The following is a 5,969-nucleotide window of genomic DNA, read 5'->3' on the forward strand; positions in this document are numbered from 1 at the left end:
AAGAAAAAAAGATCCTATATCCATGGAAGAATATTACTTTGGGCTATTTCCCCCCCCCCCCTTCTATAGCTTATAGGTGCTGATAAACTTTGATCCATATAATTCCATAGGTAGAAATCAAAAAGAGTTTTGTTCTGGTAATGCCACTCAATTTTTTAATCTCCTCCCAAGTTATATGCCAAAAATCTCATAATCTTGTTACTTTAATGATCTGCCATTTTAATATGAAACTATCACCTCCACATCACTCTTCTGAATGTATCCCGATGGAATTTAAATACCATAGCAGTTTGATATCCAACATCATCCTTCAAAACCCTGAAAGTTCCTAAAAATTCCACATAGCTCTCTTTTCATTTTGTTGAAAGCAAAAAACTAGAATTTTCCTAATTTGCAACGGGATGTGTTACCAAGTCATTAGGATCATTTACTTTTCTTACTTTTATGTCATCATTTCTAATTGTCTCTATATTCAGAACCTCTGAGATCGTACATACATGGCAAAGTCCATGGTCAGATTTTGGGTAGAAAAGTAGTATTCTTTTTGCTTATAAAATAGGAGGATGACATTTTATTTATTTTTTTAAATATTTTATTTATTCATTTGAGAGAGAGAGACAGAGAAGGAACACAAGCAGGGGAAGCAGGAGAGGGAGAAGCAGGCTTCCTGGTGAGCAGGGAGCCTGATGTGGGGCTCGATCCTATGACCCTGGGATCATGACCTGAGCCGAAGGCTGATATTTAACCCACTGAGCCACCCAGGTGCACAGGAGTGTGACATTTTAAACAAATTTCTCAGTTTTATCAACTTTAGAAAAGAGTGTATATAAAAGTTCATGTTTTAGAAATAGATTTCCTATGTGTCCCTCCTATACCATGGTTGGAAGGCAAATTCTTTAGGTTACCTTGTTGACTGAAGAATGCCAGAATTCTCATCCTCTTATATCCAAAGTACAGTTAGTACAATTAGTTTTTTCAAAAAACTAACCTCGGGGGGTGCCTGGGTGGCTCAGAGGGTTGGCCCTCTACCTTTGGCTCCTGTCATGATCCCAGCTTCCTGGGATCAAGCCAGCGGGGAGCGTGCTTCTTCCTCTCTCTCTCTCTCAGCCTCTCTGCCTACTCTGTCAAATAAATAAAACCTTAAAAAAAAAAACTAACTAACCTTGGTCCTACCAAAGCAGAAAGCAGAGGCAACTGTATTTCACATTTGGGGAGTTTAATGACATGAAATTGCAGAGTTATAACACTGAGAGGAGAGAATATAGGTACAGAACTTAGCATAGGTGGTTGACATTCAAAGTAGTGTAAAAACCTATGGTTTTAAAATCTAAACAAAAGAAATAATTCTCTTAGTGGTTGGAAACTGAGTCTTGAATATAAATTTTACTGCTATAATAGCAAACAGATAAAATGAAAAATGGCATTGTATTGTTGGCAGGTGGAGTGCAGAAGACAAACCAAATTTGCAGAAAAAATTGACAGTTGAAAGAGAATAATCATCATCTTATGATCCCATGGGGAGGTAGTACAGCATAGGGCTTCTTGAGCAGCTGTCAATTAGAGTCATTCTCAGTGTTCCCTAGGAGGCATTTTCTGACATTTTGTTGTCACAGCTTGGAGGAGGGGGGAGATTCCACTGGCATGTAGTTGGTAGAGTCCAGAATGCTGCTAACATCTTATCGCACATGAGATAACCGGCACAACAAATTGACCCCAGATGTCAGCAGGAACACGTGAAAGCTGTGCTAGAGCACCTAGGGTTGCGTCTCAGCTAAGCCAATTGCTGTGTGACCATGAGCCCTCGAGTGACTTGGGCTCCTAAGCCTCAGCTTTCTCATCCAGGAAAGTGGAGGGATGAGAACAGGTAACATTCACTGAGTGTTAATGTGCCCAGGTACCGCTCTGAGTGTGTATTTTCATTTGGTCCTTCTAAAATCTTTTTGAGGCACTGTTGTTTCATTTACAGATGTCAGCAAAATAAAGCACATAGCACATGCCTAGGATACAGTAAGCATGAGTACACAATAGCTGTCAGTTCTTAGGGTTTTGTTTTTTTTTTTTAAGGATTTTTTTTTTTTTTTTTTTTTAGAGAAGTTTTAGGTTTACAACAAAATTGAGAGGAAGGTCCAGAGATTTCCTATATACCTCCGACCCCACACATGCATGATAGAGGAAAGATGTTGGGGTTCGGAGCTAACGCACAGAAAAGAATTCTTGAGATGTCTTTGGTGCAAAAAGGTGGTTTTATTAAAGCATAGGGACAGGACCCGTGGGCAGAAAGAGCTGCACTGGGATTGTGAGGAGAGGCCGATTATACACTTTCAAGTGGGGAGGGGGTTAGGGATGGCCTAAGTCTCTAAGGAATTTTGGAAGCAAGGTTTCCAGGACCTTGAGGGGCTAGCCATTGTTTGGAAAAGGTCATTTATTACTGTCTAATAAAACCTTAGTCACAAGGCCCTTCAGATGTGTATCAGTGGGTCATATGCTTGGGGGATGACCACCAACATATATCTTGGGTAGTAGAGAGAAAAGAACTTTCCAAAGGAATTTTTATATGTTAAAGTAGACTTACAGGATCCTGGGGATTGGGCTAAGATTGCCTTTTTCTCTTAGCAAAGTATCAACATTGAGAGTTCCTCAAGGAATGTCACTCTGCCTGTTTCATGGACTTGTCAGCGGGCTGTAGGTAGCCAGGAAATTTTTTTCTCTTGCCTTTGTTTCCCTATCAATGCACAGCCATTATCAACACTTTCACATTCATTACAATTGACGAACCTACATGGGCATATCACCATCACCCAAAGTCCATAGTGTACGTTATGGTTCATTCTTAATGTTGTACATTCTCTGGGTTTAGATAAATGCATAATGATATGTATTCACCATCATGGTCCCATATAGAATAGTTTCACTCTCCTAAAAATCCTCTGTTGATCTCTCCCTCCCTGCTAATCCCTGGCTATCACTGATCTGTTTATTGTCTTCATAGTTCTACCTTTTCCAGAACGTTATGTAGTTAGAATCATACATTATAGGACCTTTTTAGATTGGCTTCTTTCACTTAGCAATACACAGTTAAGATTTCTCAGTGTCTTTTTATGGCTCAATAGCTCATTTGTTTTTATTGCTGAATAATATTCCTCTACCCTGAGGTACCACAGTTTTTCTGAAGGATACACAGCTGAAGGACATCTTGGTTGTTTCCAAGTTTCGGCAATTATGAATAAAGCTGCTGGGAACATCTGTGTGCAGGTTTGTGTGTGGATGTAAGTTTCCAAATCTTACAGGAAATATCAAGGAGCATAACTGCTGGTAAGTACTTAGGTTTCAAAAAAAAAGATGAAGTGAACAAAGCATATTTCCTTTTCCCCAACAGTCTTAGCTATTCCTAATGAAATTCCTAGGTTCTCTGACCTCTCTATTTAAAGAAAATCCTTCTCTGTATTTAGAAAAAAAATGTAATAACTTTTAACCATCTTGGGTAAGAAAACAGATATACCAAGAATGAGAAAGCATACTATGAATTCACTTAATAATAAAAAACTTGTCTGCCATAGGAAAACAAAGTTCATGTTTTTTGGAGGTGGTGTTAACCAAATAATGATGTAAATATATAATTATGTACTGCGAAAAGCCTTATGAAAACAAAGGAACCATGAGATTCTGTAAGATGGGGACCTAATCAAGTAGCAAAATATTAATTTTTTTTAAGATTTTATTTATTTATTTGACAGAGAGAGATCAAAAGTAGGCAGAGAGGCAGGCAGAGAGAGAGAGGAGGAAGCAGGCTCCCTGCTGAGCAGAGAGCCCAATGCGGGACTCGACCCCAGGACCCTGAGATCATGACCTGAGCCGAAGGCAGCGGCTTAACCCACTGAGCCACCCAGGCGCCCTAATTATTTTACTTCAGCAAAACATAGGGAGGGTTTCAATGGACCTACCTTAGTTTATAAATTATTGTTATATAGAGAGCTTCAGATTTAATTACTTAGCAAATATGATAAATAGGCAAAACGGTCCAAATTATTCCTTAAGTGCCTGTACAGTCTAAATCACAGGAGCTTAATTATTGTGTCACTCCTACAAGGTTATCCTGGAGTCTTCTTTCATATCCCACCCATTAGCAAATTATTGGTTAAATTTTCATTTAGACCATTTTTCCTTTACACATTGCCATTAATCTGTACCAAGCCCCATCATCTCTTGCCTGAACTACTACACTTGCCTCCTAATTAATTTCCTGCTTCTGCTCTAGCTCACTCTCAATTTATTCTCTATACCGTAGTCATAGGGGTCCTTTTATTGTGTCACTCTGAGAACTTTCTAGAGATTTCCATTTTACCTAAAGGAAAAGGCAAAATCCAATAGCAGCCTACAGAACCTTTAAATCTAGTCCTCTCCAGTCTTTCTTCCTTGCTAAGCCAGCCACATTCTGCCTCAGGGCCTTTGCACTTGCTCTTTCCGCTGCGGCCAGGCTAGCTCTCTCCCTTTAGGGCTCTGCTCAAGTGTCACTTGATCAGGGAAGCCTTCCCCCAGGGCACCCCATGTAACACTATGACACCCATACACCCCCCTCCCCCACAGGCACAGAATCCCTAACCCCTTTCCGTGCTTTATTTTTCTATTTTAGTTAGCAATATTTAACTAACATAGAGACTCATTGTCCTAGCTCCCCCCACTAGGGCATACACACCACGAGGGCAGGAACCCATGTGTTGGCCCTAGCACAGCGCTTGGCCCATGTGGCGTTCGACACCCGTCCGGTGCTGCTTCTTGCCCATCTCCATCTACAGCCCCAGAGACAATTGATGGGCTTGTCGCGAAGCTCCTTTCCTTACACTCCTTTTGCAATAATTTGGGAAACATTCACAACAGAGTAGGAGACAACACTTGGCCCCCAGAGTGAGGGACCCCAAATCTCCCCCCGGCACCCATCTGTAGAAAGAGACGTCGAATGAACGGCTCTCCGAGGGCCTTAGCTCCTCGACCATTGTGGAGGCGATCTGGCCAGGCTCGTGAGACGGTCGAGTCCAGCTTGAGGGAGAAGGAAGCACTTAGTTTGAAAACCAGGTTAGAAGGAATTGAGAGGAATGCGGTCCGGCCTGATTAAAAACACGTGCTTACGCCTTCACCTTTTCTGTGTCCAAGGGCCATCGCTTTTAGCCCTTCTCGTCTGGGGAAAGCGCTAAGGGTCAGCCAGGGCCTCCTGAGGCAGGGCCGAGGAATGGCCACCAAGCGTCCCAGGTGTCTACCTCAACAGCTCTACCCACGTTTTGGTTGTTAGCCAACCGTGCTCAGCCAGGGACAGTGTAAATATTCTGCTCAGAAAATGCACTTCAGTGATAGTAAGAAGTGCTTTAACCTAACTGGGACGTCCTCAACCGATCACCTCCCAAAGAACGGACAACGTGCATCCATCATGGCCGCCGGCAACAGCGCAGCAACAGGCAAGCAAAGAAAATGGCGCCGGGGCGCGCGGCCAGTGACGGTAGGCCCAGGCTGGTGCGGCCATCTACGAGCGCCAGCCGAGGCCCCTAACGACCTGCCCGGGCTTAAGACGCCTGAACACCCTGACACTTGGCGACTGCAACATGGAGGACAGTTATTGTGTCCGCAAAGCCACTTGCGCAAGGAGGCCCGGGTTCCGGCTCGCGTTCGGAACCCCGCAAAATCCTCTATTCTCCGAACAGAATGCGTTACGCACACTGCGCATCTTCGCAATAGTGGGCCGGGTAACGACGCAAAGAATGTTACGTCGCACCGGAGGCTCTTCCCCCTCACCCCACCCCACGTTCTAGTTCAGGTGGCGCGAGAGCTCTACGCCCGCTTCGTACTTTATTTTTCTTCTATTGACTGCAAAACGTGCCCGTCTGCGCAAGTGACGTAAAGTGCTTCCAAGAATAACCGTAGTACTCCGCCAAGCCCTCGGGCTATTCCAAGACGCTGTTTACGTATCGTCTCCGACGTAC

This window comes from Mustela putorius, unplaced genomic scaffold (genome assembly GCF_011764305.1).
Source record: "Mustela putorius furo isolate JIRA1106 unplaced genomic scaffold, ASM1176430v1.1 tig00000738_pilon_pilon_pilon, whole genome shotgun sequence".
Classification (NCBI taxonomy): Eukaryota; Metazoa; Chordata; class Mammalia; order Carnivora; family Mustelidae; genus Mustela; species Mustela putorius.